General features: G+C 43.6%; 1 pseudogene; it reads left to right on the top strand.

Moving 5' to 3' along the window:
- Window positions 1–10,219: 10,219 nt before the first annotated feature.
- On the top strand, window positions 10,220–12,442 carry LOC133925834 (xyloglucan O-acetyltransferase 2-like; annotated as a pseudogene).
- The last annotated feature ends 272 nt before the right edge of the window (window positions 12,443–12,714 follow it).

The raw sequence follows: 12,714 nt of genomic DNA, 5'->3' as shown, positions 1-12,714 counted from the left end.
TATAATTGTTGAATGGAGGAATATTTTTTGTTTATGTAATGTTTTCTCTCTAGATGGCAGAAGCATAGTCTCCAAGCCAAACAGCTGGTAGTGGTGCACGAACCCGAAAGGCAAGGTCACAAACACAGTGGTCGACAGACAAGGTTATTGTCATTGGAATCGATGCTGATGGGTTGCCTACGGATGAAAAGGCCCTGAATAGATTCCAGAGGGTTGCAGGGCTTATTGCTCGGGAGAGGATGCCGATAATGACTAAGTTCGAAGACCTCGATGAAGAAGCTAAGAGGGACTTATTCAATAATGTTATCAAGGAGTATATGGAGTACCCTGGAAACATGAGCGAGTGTCAAATGATCATCGTGGTCAATGTAACAATGAAAGTGATCGCAAAACTTCACGGAAGCTTTAGAAGCAAGATTGTGAACTGGTACTTGGCTAAAGGGGTGGCGCCCTTCGAGAGGTACAAGCACTTGAAAGAGGACGATTGGGATGCTTTTATGCAGATGAAAATCTTAGAGCAGTTCAAAAAGGAGAGTGAGGAGAAAAAGCAGTTTTGGGCTAGGAACAAGCATAACCACAAGACTGGCACAACCGGGTATGCTGGGAAAATGGCCAGATGGTAGGCAGATGATGAAAATTAGCCAGAGAAAGCTGCAAGAATCCTTGGTTCCAATTCCCAGGATGATCGCGGTAATATTTGCGTGCAAGGGGTGAGCTGTCCGAAAGCAGGGAATTCACATTCAGAAACAGCGAAACCCAAGCATTCACGGAAAAAGTAAAATAAAAGTCAGCCAAATCAGCTAATGTTCTTTCACCGGGGCTAGGGAACATGATGTTCTCTCAACAGGGCTAGGAAACTGGGAACACCCAGGTCAAGTGTGAGGTGTATCCAGTTCACAGGGCTAGAAATACGGCTTTCCCAAAGACCTTGGGATGTACTAGAAGAGGAAGAGGTCGGGTGCAGTGGACATGGATGCATTGACACAGGACATCACTCAAAAAGTTTATACAATCATCATGGGGTATCTTGCAACAAAGGGAATAGATATTTTCATGCCATAGGAATCTAGTCCTGGAGCTACAGGGAAGAGTAGCTGCACCTCCAAGGAGGTCAAGCAACAAGTAGCTGCTGCAATGACTGAGCCGAATACGATTGACCTGGTAGAAGGGCCTACACCCTGTAGCCTTATAATCAGGCCTGGCGGGTATCTTATCGAGGTTGCAAGGGGGCAGATGCTTCCAGATGTCCGTATCTTACATACGTTTCTGATACATGATAGCTACGCTGTGGTTATGGTGGACATTGTATATAGCAATGCCACCGATCACGTGTTGGAGCCCCCCCCCCCTCCACAATGATGAGGTCACAACTCTAGGTGAAGCTCTTCATCAAAGGAAGAGGGGCGACATCGTGGTCTCCAGTCCATCCCAGTCTAGACGAGCGTCAAGTGCACCGCTGTCACGCCCCTCACTTCCAGAAAAGGCAGCTGCACTGCCTTCTCCTCCTCCAAAGAAGGCATCTTCACTGCCTTCTCCTTTGCATCCGGCAGCCTCACTTCCAGCCCCAATGTCGTCTCCCCTAAAGAGCCCAAAGAAGAAGAAAAAGGAGGTCAAGAAGAAAGGCTCTAAGAAACACCTATCAGAGAGGTCGAAGACCATTGTACCGGCGAAGAAGTCCACGAATATTGGAGCAGTGTGGATACAGGCCAACACGAAATTCCAATATGGGAAGCCCATGATGATGGTAGATGGCCTAACAAGGGTGGGAAAAGAATCTGTCGACCTACATAATTACTACATGCAGGTTTCTAGAGACAACAATGTCACATTCATAGTTGTACAGTACAAACGATGACACTTATTAAGTAATGACGATGGCTACTTCATTGTGGGTTTCAATGGCTTATACGGCCTCTTCAACCTTGATGGCTTGGACGTATCGTTATTACGGATCTTCACATTGTAAGTCCCTTGAAACTAGATATTCATTAATTAATATCACTAAGTCTTGAATCTAACTATGTTCTTATCTGTAGACACTTGATGAAAGAAACAAAGAAAAACAAGGAGTTCATCACATTTCTTGACCCTGAGGCCATTACAATATCGGTCATCCAACTTCACCCTGACTACACCACGGACCATGTGGCCAGGGCAATGCAACAATATTCCAAAATGGACTACCGGTTGGACGCCCACAACACCGGTGGCCATTGGATCTTACTAGTTATTTCCCTTAGGTGGAACCTGGTGTTCTACCTCAACTCGTCAAGACCAATAGGACCAAAAGGCAAACTTAGACAGCATGATTACAGTGCTGTAAAATGACTCCTCGATGCGTAAGTTTTACCTGACTTAGTTTACATATTTAACTTTTCTAACATTCAAATGCTCCCTAATCGACCCCTCTTTATGCAGAGCTTATGACAAGTACCTTCGAGCTCAACCTAACTACAATGCGAAAGACGGCAGTAGACTGACACATAAGACTGGGTTTGCGATAAGTGTTGCCTAATAGATTACCAAATGCTCTATATTGCTGTTTTTTCCCTTTTGATCTAACACTAAATTTTCTGTTTAGCAGTGCCACCAACAACCGTCGGGCAACGCCTGCGAATTCTATGTTGCGTGGAACATTCTCCTCACGCCCCGCATAAAGGATCTCAAATCTCCCATGTAAGTTCAATGAGATATTATTCGTAACTAATTTCAGTAATTAGTTTAATTCCATGGTAACATGACATTTGTTACGTGTCAAATTATGCTGGGATTTGGCGCTCTTTTTTTCCACGATGGTGCACTCCCAGTGATTTGATAATAGATCACCAAGTTCATAGTGTTTAAAATCATCAGCCTACACGACGAGTTCTACTATAGAATCCCTAGGTTGTAAGGTAAATCTTATGTAATATGATTTGATCAAAACATTGTAACATTTGTGATTCTATAATGAATTGATCAGAACTTTGTAACCTTTGTGATTCTATAATGAAGTGTGTTCGTCGATATGGATTTGGATGTGTTGCTGTTGTTTGCAGGGAGAAGACAGCTGCCAAATCCTTGCTACGCTCTAGGATGTAGTCAGGAAGCAGGACAATCCAGCAGGGTAACCTACACATAAGTGATAGGTAAAGAAGTTATCCGTCACTTATGTATTCTCCCATGTGCTGGTGAGAAAGACATAAGTGACGGGTGAATGGGTTACCCGTCACTTATGTATTCAGATAAGTGATGGGTAAATTCTTTACATGTCACTTATATGTTCGCTGTATAGAATATTATAAGTGACTGGTCAAAATGTTACCTGCCACTTATATGATGGGTAACTAATTTACCCGTCACTTATGTCTTTCTATACAGCTCAGGGGAGACGCTAATAGGTGATAGGTCACAGTTACGACCCGCCACCTATGATCTTATTGGTGTTGTGTCCTTACCCGTCACTTATAACTAGTCATTAGTGACACCTTTTGGGTGACGGGTGCAGGACCTATCACTGATGGCTTTTTTCACATAGTGTACTAGGAGTCTCAAACGTAACCTTCTTGGATTATGTTATCTGAAGGATTTTTTTCTAATTTGGGGATATTTTTTGTGTAGAACATAGTAAACTACATGGAATATTTGGGCGTGCCTTATTTATCTCATAGCGGTTATTAAACATATCATACAAGTAGTAGTTCTTTAATTATGAGAGGGCCAATGAGCCATTTGAATTTTGTGTTGATTTCACATTGATCACTAAAAAATTATGAGAGGGCTTTGCGAATTCTAGACATCTTGTGGTTGTTGTTGATAGTTGATAGTACTACCTACTATTGTCACTTGTGTGTCATACTTGGACAGTAAGTGGGTGTTTGGCAGGACTTCAAATCCAAGATCCACGATTGTAACAGACCAAAAATGCTATGGTATAAAAATTCCCAAAATAAATTAAATAATAGTTGGCAAATCTCCTTTTTGTTAGGGTTCTTTTAATTAAATATAATAAATAAATCAAGAAATTATCTAATGAAAATAATCTAGTGTAGCCAAATGATTAAAGCATATGTTTTAAATGAGTAAATAAACATAGAAAAGAAAAATGGAAAAGAAATGATTTAGAAATTGAAAATGAGAAAAGAAAAGAAAAAGGGAAAGAATTAAACCACCTCAGCCCACCTCCTTTTCCCTGACATCAGCCCAACCCACCTCCTCTCCTCATCCCATGCTTTTCTCCATCAGGCACACTCTCCCTCTCTCTCTCCCCTCTTCCTGCCCAGACTGCTCTTGGGTCGAAGCCCCGCTCCTCTCCCTCCTTCCCTCGCTCGCACGCGTCCGCACTGGGCCGACTCGACTGTGGACCATCTTCCTTTTTGTGCACCGCTGACCTCCCCCCCCCCTCTCTCTGTCTCTCTCTTGTCGTGGACGCACCTATCAGACTCGTCTTCCTCCTCCCACAATCCCCTTCCTCTTTTATAGCCGAGGCTTTCCAAATATCCGATGACCACACACACGAAATTAGGACAATAATCTCTAGGGTTAATCATTAATTGGAAACCATCGACCATGAATCAAGGGACCGAATCAATTATGCAAAGAAAGGGGATGGGAAAACATGGTAACCGACATGAAACCCTAGCCCTCGGATCCTCGCCCTACCCCAAGATACCGTTGAGGTCTACCTCCATCGCCATGCCTGTGTGAGCCTCCCTAGCACTGGCCAAGTCATCCAACGAGTTCTCCATCAACTCTGAATCATCTTCCACTGATCCCCGTCGCAGCTCAAGCAATGTATCACCCTTTCCACTCTACTCCAGCCATGTGCCACCGGGAACAACGAGATCGCCGCTGCCAATGTCGTACCGAGCGGAGCCAAGGTACGCTGTTTTCCGTATCGTTCGATTTAGTTTGACCGATCAATATTAGAAGTAGCGCGTACCTCTTCACGGGTTTGATCTCGGTCGTCCGATCCGAGATCGACGTTGTAGATTTAATTAGGCCTAATCCGATGTAGCCTCACCACTTCGGCGTACCTTGTCAACAACTTTTGTCCGACATGTTTGCACCATCGGTGCCCAGTTAGTGCAATGACGTCAGCATTACGCATTAAACAATCTTTTCCTTTAGAAAAGTAATTCAATTAAAACGATAAATCATAAAATAATGTTTTTCTTATTAGGAAAAAATTGGTAAAATCTTTAATAGTTCTGTTAAATCTTTAAATAGGTTTTTCTCGGTAGAATAATTTCGATAATGTGTTTTTAACTTAGTTTAATGCTATTTAATCCCTTTTTAATTGTTAAATAATGTCAATAAATATAACATAAATGTTTCTTTAAGAGGAATCAACAGAAGAAAATGGCTCAAGAAAGAAAAGCTCATATAAGATTGGCGATAAGCGTGAATGCTAAGTTACTTGTGAAGATCAAGTTACTAAAGGTATGTCATTATCAATAGAGTTTTATGAACTAACTTGTATGCTTTATGCTTAAGAGTGAGTTAGGGTTAGAATACATAAGAAGACATAAGTTGAATTGAAATCCAATATGCCAAGAGTGAAGAATAAGATTAGACTTCATATATGATAAAGTGAATTTACTGAAGATATTGGATACAAAATGGTTTTCTATGGCAAGACCGTGAAGGGCAAGCAAGACTTGGCTGCGATGGATCATCCAGTGGTGAAGGGCAAGCAAATGGCTTGGCGCCGGAGGACCAAGGCGGTGGTGAAGAGTGAGTGAAGGGTTTTGCACCAATACCGTGCGAGGCTATGGGAAGTTATGGGTGATTCGCATTAATCATTTGAAGAATCAAGAAGAGATGGAGTGAAGACGATATAGAAGTTGGCAACCCTCAAGGATTGAAAGAAAGAAGAGGTGTTTGAAGGTATTCAAAGGCTCAAATTGGTTCAAATGAATTTTACATTTGAATTTGAGTATATGTATGCCTCACTATTAAGAGGGATGCAATGTGAGCTATTTGTCATGTCTCAGTGCTCAAGAGTTTCTAATCAACTTAAAGTGAGATTTCGCTTTAGGAATCCAGTGCAAAAATTGTAGAAGTGTCTGAATTGGATTTTCGAGTGTACCTAGTTTGATTAAATGTGTTTGGGATCATGAATTTGGTTGGGATGTGTAGCCCTCTAAATAAGCTTTCCGTAGAGTCCAAAATCGTCGAAATTGAACTTTGGGATCAAAAGTTATTGCCATTTTTTTCAGAGGGCCAGTTGTGCGGAACTCGGATGTTCCAGGTTAACCCGGATACTCTGGGTTGGCCTGAGTCTCCGGGTTTAGCTCCGAGCTAGGTGGTCTGTTAAGGACTAAGTGTTTTATCCGGATGTTCGAGGTTGATCCGGATACTCCGGGTTGCCGGATTCTCCGGACATTACTCCAAGCAAGGGTGCTCAGTTAAGGTCTAAATGTTTTACCTGGAGATTCCGAGTTGACCCAGATGTTTTGGGTTCTGATGTTTCATCTGGACCCTTTGAGTTGAATTCCGGCCAGAGGTTCCCGGTTACGCATTCAAGTGCCAATCCGAAGGTTTCGGGTTGAACCCGGAGTATGCGGGTAATGCCAGAAAAGCCTGTAACGACTAATTTTTGGGGAAGGGTATCAATACCCCCTCACCTCCACCCTTGTTTGCTGCTGCTTAGGCACGAAACAAAAATATTTTAGAGCCAAAAGAACTTCTTCCCACTCCATTTTAGTGTGAGATTTAAGAAGGAAAGTGAGTTGGATTGAGAGATTGAAAGATCGAGTGCAAATGAGTTGAATCCCATCTTCAGCAATAGAGTGAATCAGCAAGAAGTTCTTGAAGCATTTGTTACTCTTGGGGATTCAATCCTCTAGGCTGCTAGGCATCATCGGCGAGTACCCAAGGTTATGGTGTGCCGCGGGAAATTTGTGAAGGCATCGATTTCACCTCCGGAAGAGAAGAAATCAAGAGTGGAAACTCAAGCTCAAGTGTGACCGAGCTTGAAAAGTAAAAGGGTTGAGAGAGACTCAGCTCAAGTGTAACCGAGCTTCTCAACAGAGATGTAGGAAACTCTAGAGGAGGTGTCCGAACTTCGGGAAACAAATCTTGTGTCTCCTCTCTTGTATCCTTGTTCTTGAGTTCATGCACAACATTTATGTATATTGCTCGATCTACTTACTCATGTGAAACTGATTGTAGGTTCTCCGCGGATCTACTTAGAATCATCATTTGGAATACACGACTTCATTCGGTTTAAGCTAGAACTCCTTATACGTCATTTAATTTCAGTTTCGAGTTTATTCTCTGCTGAACCCAGAAGTTCCGGATTTAATCTGGAAGGTCTGGATTTTGTATAATTAAATCTGAACACGGAGGTTCCGGGTTTCAACCCGGAACCTCTGGTGAACATTATTTTCAGGATTTTCAACTAGAGTTTCCTTCCATATCTTTTGCTAGTTTTGAATAATCTTTGTCACCCTAGAATTGTAACTTCTACACTTATTTAGGGTGATTATGCACTAGTTGAGCCTAGCATATTTAAGATTTTCACTTGTGAAAAATTCGTTAGTTTATTTTTCACTGCAAGTTTAGGCCAACGGCAAAAGGGAACGAATTTTTGTACAAACGCCTATTCACCCCTCTAGGCGGCATCATTGTCCTTTCACTTATTGTTGAGATAAAGCAACATTTGCATATTTACCACAACTTGCGGAGTACAAAAGAACTCACACTATTTATAATACCCATGCTGCTCAGTCGGGGAAGATTTTGAGGAGTTTTCTGAAGAAGATGCTTTCTAAGGTGTCGCTCTACGTTGTTCATTTGTGGAGCAGTCTAGAATAAAGAAGCTATACTAGCCACTGAGTTTTATTTGATTTTTGGTCCTCGAAGATCCTCTTTGAAATAACAATATTTTGTTTAAGTTAAATGGCATTGTACTATTTTTATCATCAATGAAGTCTACATATACTAGGTTTTATTCCTAGCACAATATATAATTTAAGAATGGGTTTTCCCTTGACCCGAGCTCGACAACGATGGATCTGAACAAAGCCCTACCAAACATGACAACTCCATGATTTTATGGATCAATCTGATCTATGAATCTCCCCATTTCTCTGTACAATTCCATGGAGTGGTTAAAACGTTGTTTCAAATATGGATCCGCCCCTATGGAAATAAACCAGCCCATCTAGTTGAGAGGATATTACCCACTTTTGCCAACGGTTCACTGATGGATCTATTTCACTGTAGACTATGGATTAGTGGAGCAAATATAGAGCTGGAGCCCTATCAAACAACCCCTAAGCATCTCCAATGCCAGATGCATGAAACATTAAATGTATTTTTGCTACATGTATAAATAGGCAGCTTGACCAGAGCCAGCCCGAATTTTTTTGGTCAGTGGGACTACATGGCCCGGCCTAGACAACCTAGATTTTTTAAACCTGTTACCTGTTGGAAGGGTGACATGTTGCATGTTGCCCTTTTAGCAGGCGACAGTAGCCTAGTTTTGCAATTATTTTAAACGGAAATCTACTTTTACATCTGTTTGATTTTTGAAATATAAAAATAAAAATATTTCTAGTCGAGTCCGACTCGACACAGGAGTCGACCTACCATACGTGGCACGGTTACTTGAGCCTTGCTGACAGGGATACAAGTTTTGTATTTTCTGAGCTATTGAATAGATCCAAAACTTAAAAAAAAACAAAAGATTCACTTCCACCTAATTAAATTAAAAAAATAAATAAACTAAGTGATGATTCAAAACTACCCTCGACTGCGTCCTATTCGTAGAAAATAGGCTGTTCCGGTCTAACACTCGGTCTCTATTTATTAGGGCTGGGCCTGATATACGGATCTGTAGCCTTCTTCTCCATTTGAGTTTGATGCACATTAGCTCGGTCAGCCGTCCTCGGCCCACCCAACTTTGCGAGGCTGCGACGACATGAGTCGATGGCATGTTCCATTGTTCCCCGCAAGGTTCGCGTTACCGACCGGAGGTCGGTTACCGACCTCCGGCGGTAACCGAAAACCCGCGGTAACCGCGATTACCGGTCAAAAATTCAAAAAAATTCGGAGAAAATTCATTCGGCAAATTTTAATTTTTTGCGAAAAAATCATGTTTTTGCCCTCTCGGTAACCGAGCGGTTTGGGTCGGTTACCGAGCGGTTTGGGTCGGTTACCGAGCGATTTTCTCGCATTTTTGATTCGGTCGGTTACCGAGCGGTTTGGCTCGGTAACCGCTCGGTTTTCTCGATTTATCGAGCGGTTTTATCGAATTTCAGCGCAGTTCAACAAAAAATCTAAAAAAGGGTTCAATCTTGTAAAATCAATAACTAATTCATCCGAGCTTCAAATCAAGTGAAACAAATTTTGTTGGCTTCCTTGTAACATGATCTACATGATAAAAGTATTTATACTCATAAAAAAGTTCAAAATTTTCTGTGAGAATTTTTATTTGTTAAACCAAGGTAAATGCATAGTTTACTCTTTGCTAATCCAAAAATCATGAAACTAATTTTGTTAGTCTTCTTACATGATCCTATATCTTTTAAAAATATATGAACTCATGAATTAGTTATTGTAACATTCATGATTGTGTAAATGTGTTGCGACTAGATTAATTCATAACTGACCCATCACACCTTAAAAATTAGTGAAACCACTTTCATTAGCTTATTTATATTATGATTTACGTATAAAAAATAATAGTAGACATGAAAAAATTAATTACAGTGATTTTTCTTAACATATTCACTTTATGCTTGTGAACTTTGTAAAAATCATAGAGAATTTAATAAAACTCTAAATAAAGTGAAATCAATTTTAAAGGTTCTCTTAAAATACGTTTTATACAAGAAAAATATGTGTTTGCATGTTACACTTTTCCTTAACGTGAGTTAATAATTGAGCCGCACGCTTCAATTTTTTTCATTTTTTTCAAACTTTCTCCCTATAGAATATGATGCAAACGACATTATTTTTGAAAAAAAAAATTTCACAGAAGTTCTTAGAATTGTGTCTAGTTTTTTTTAAGATTTTTTTTGAATTTTTTTTAATTTTTTTAATTTTTTCGAATTTTTTGAATTCAAATTTCGGTTACCGAGCGATTTTTGAAATCGGATCGGATCGGGAAGGTCGGTAACCGCGATTTTTGAGCGGTTACCGACGGTTTTTTGAACCCTGTTCCCCGTCCACCTGCAAGTTGCAACCAGTTGGACGCAACTAGAGGCCATTCAAGCCAAGCCAAGCCAAGCCAAGCCAGCTGAACTACACGACCCTGTACCTTTCTTCCCCTCTACTTGATCACCGCGTCTCTCTGCCTGACTGCCTCCCACTGCTTGTGCCATGGTTTCCTCTTCCTGAACAGGCAGCACCACCACATCTTGCAGCCATGGTCACCAACTTCTTGCAGAAGTACCAGCTCCAGAACCACCAGTTCCTGCTCCCCAAGAAGCAGTTTGTCACCTACGCCCTCTACGCCCTCGTCGCTTTCGCGCTTCTCCATTACCTGCTCTTCTACCCTGCGCCCGCATCTGAGAAGCTAGTGGTGGTGCCGTAGGTACGAGAGGAGGTACCAAGCGTAATCCCACCTCGGGTGGATGCACGGGAGCAGCTGCCGCCGCCATCTCCTCCTCCTTACCAAGGAGATGAAGTATTGAGGAATCCACCACCACAAAGTAAAGCAATTAGGTTTTCCCGTTAATTTCCCGTCTTGATTCTTGCAATGTGTTGTGGAAATCTTGTATCTGGAAAGGTTTGGCTACGTAATTGGGTTTGTGCATAAGCACATTTCAGTTTTGTATGGATTCTAGTTCCAATTTTTATGCTTATGTTGAACAATAGTGACCATTTCTTGATACTTTTAACTGTCACACTTTGGGCAGCTGATTTCTGAAATTACTCGCAAAATTAACCCTTGGAACTCGTTTTAAGTTCTTTAGGCAAGAAAGGGTGTTCCTTTGAGCTAATCTTTCACTCTTGCATTGCCTCTTGAGTAGCCGAAGAAGTGTCGACGCCACCGCCGTGCGACTACTCCGACGGCGAGTGGGTGCCCGACGCGCGGCCGCCTCTCTACAACGGCACGAGGTGCGGCACGATCAAGGACGGCCAGAACTGTATGGCGCACGGACGGCCCGACACCGGCTACCTCTACTGGCGGTGGCGGCCGCGGCGGTGCGACCTCCCTGCCTTCTCCCCGGAGGCGTTCCTGCGCTGGCTACGCAATAAGCACGTGGCCTTCGTCGGCGACTCCCTGGCACGCAACCAGGCGGAGTCGCTGATGTGCCTCCTCTCATCCCGCTCGGCCGCTCCCCGCCGGAGCTCGTGTACCGCGACGGCGAGGAGAACAAGTTCCGGCGGTGGGTGTTCCGGGAGCACAACGCGACCGTGTCCGTCTTCTGGTCGCCGTTCCTGGTGAAGGTCGCCGAGAAGGCGGAGCACGCGGGCGTGCGGCACAACAACGTGTTCCTGGACGCGTTGGACGAGCGGTGGATGTCGCAGTTGGGCGCGCTCGACGCGGCCGTGCTGTCCGTGGGCCACTGGTTCCTGATCCCCGGCATCTACCACGACGGCGGCAGGGTCATCGGCTGCCACGACTGTGCCGAGTTCAGCCACACAGAGACCGGCTTCTTTGGCGTGTTCAAGGACGCGATCGACAGGACTCTCGCCGAGGTTGCCCGGCGGCACGGGCGCGGCGCGGATGACAGGAGGAGGACACGGATCCTCTGCATAAATGAGGATTAATGTAGAGGATTACTGTTTGTACAGTAATAGGAGTTTGTGCTACAGTTCTCTGCATTAATTAATCAATGTTCACCGAAGGTTTACTGTAGTACCGGTGTTTGATTCTACTGCATCATGGATTTATACTGTAGCCTCGGGTAGCGTTGCTGTAGCAGTTGATCCAATCCATCCATCTCCAAATCAAGGGCTGTGGAGTGCTCCTAATGCACTCCACTGTAGCTCTCTGCAGTTGCGATTGGAAACTGCAGAGGATCCGTGTCCACAGGAGAAAGGTAGTTGCGCTAACCACGTTCTCGCCGGCGCACTTCGAGGGGAACTGGGACAAGGCCGGCGCATGCCCCAAGAAGCGGTCGTACAGGAACAGCGAGAAGGAGCTGGGCTACACCGAGACCGTGATGAGGAAGATCGTCGTGGAGGTGGAGGCGGTGGCGGCCGCGGCCAACGCCGCTAACGTCGGCTCCGGCATGCGGTTCATGGCGCTGGACGTGACAAAGCTGGCTAACCTGCGGCCGGACGGCCACCCGGGGCCGTACATGCACAACGACCCGTTCGCCGGCAGCGGTGGCGCGGGCGGCTGGGGTGCAAAACGACTGCGTGCACTGGTGCATGCCCGGGTCGGTCGACACGTTCAACGAGATCCTGCTCCAGACCATCCTCCGATGACTACGCTGGGTGTGACATTTCACATCTCTGTTCATGTTCTCGTAAGCAAATTGTATAAGAACATGTTAGAAAAATCGTCAGGAGAACTATCCCGTCATCTATTTTATGATCTAATAGTTATATAAAAAAATAGATATATGTTATAACAGAAAAGAATTTTTTTATAGAATAGTTGTTTCTCATGTTCTTAATTATAGGATTTGGATAAAAATGCACGTGCGCGGATGATTCTTTTGTTAGGGTACGAGATCGGTAGTGGGAATCGCACGATGTAGAAAGGAAGAACATTGATCCCGTTTTGGGGTAAGGGCAACTCCAGCAGACTCAAATCACTATGCCACT

The sequence above is a fragment of the Phragmites australis genome, chromosome 8, assembly GCF_958298935.1.
Source record: "Phragmites australis chromosome 8, lpPhrAust1.1, whole genome shotgun sequence".
NCBI lineage: Eukaryota > Viridiplantae > Streptophyta > Magnoliopsida > Poales > Poaceae > Phragmites > Phragmites australis.
This window is presented reverse-complemented; position numbering and strand designations above follow the sequence as displayed.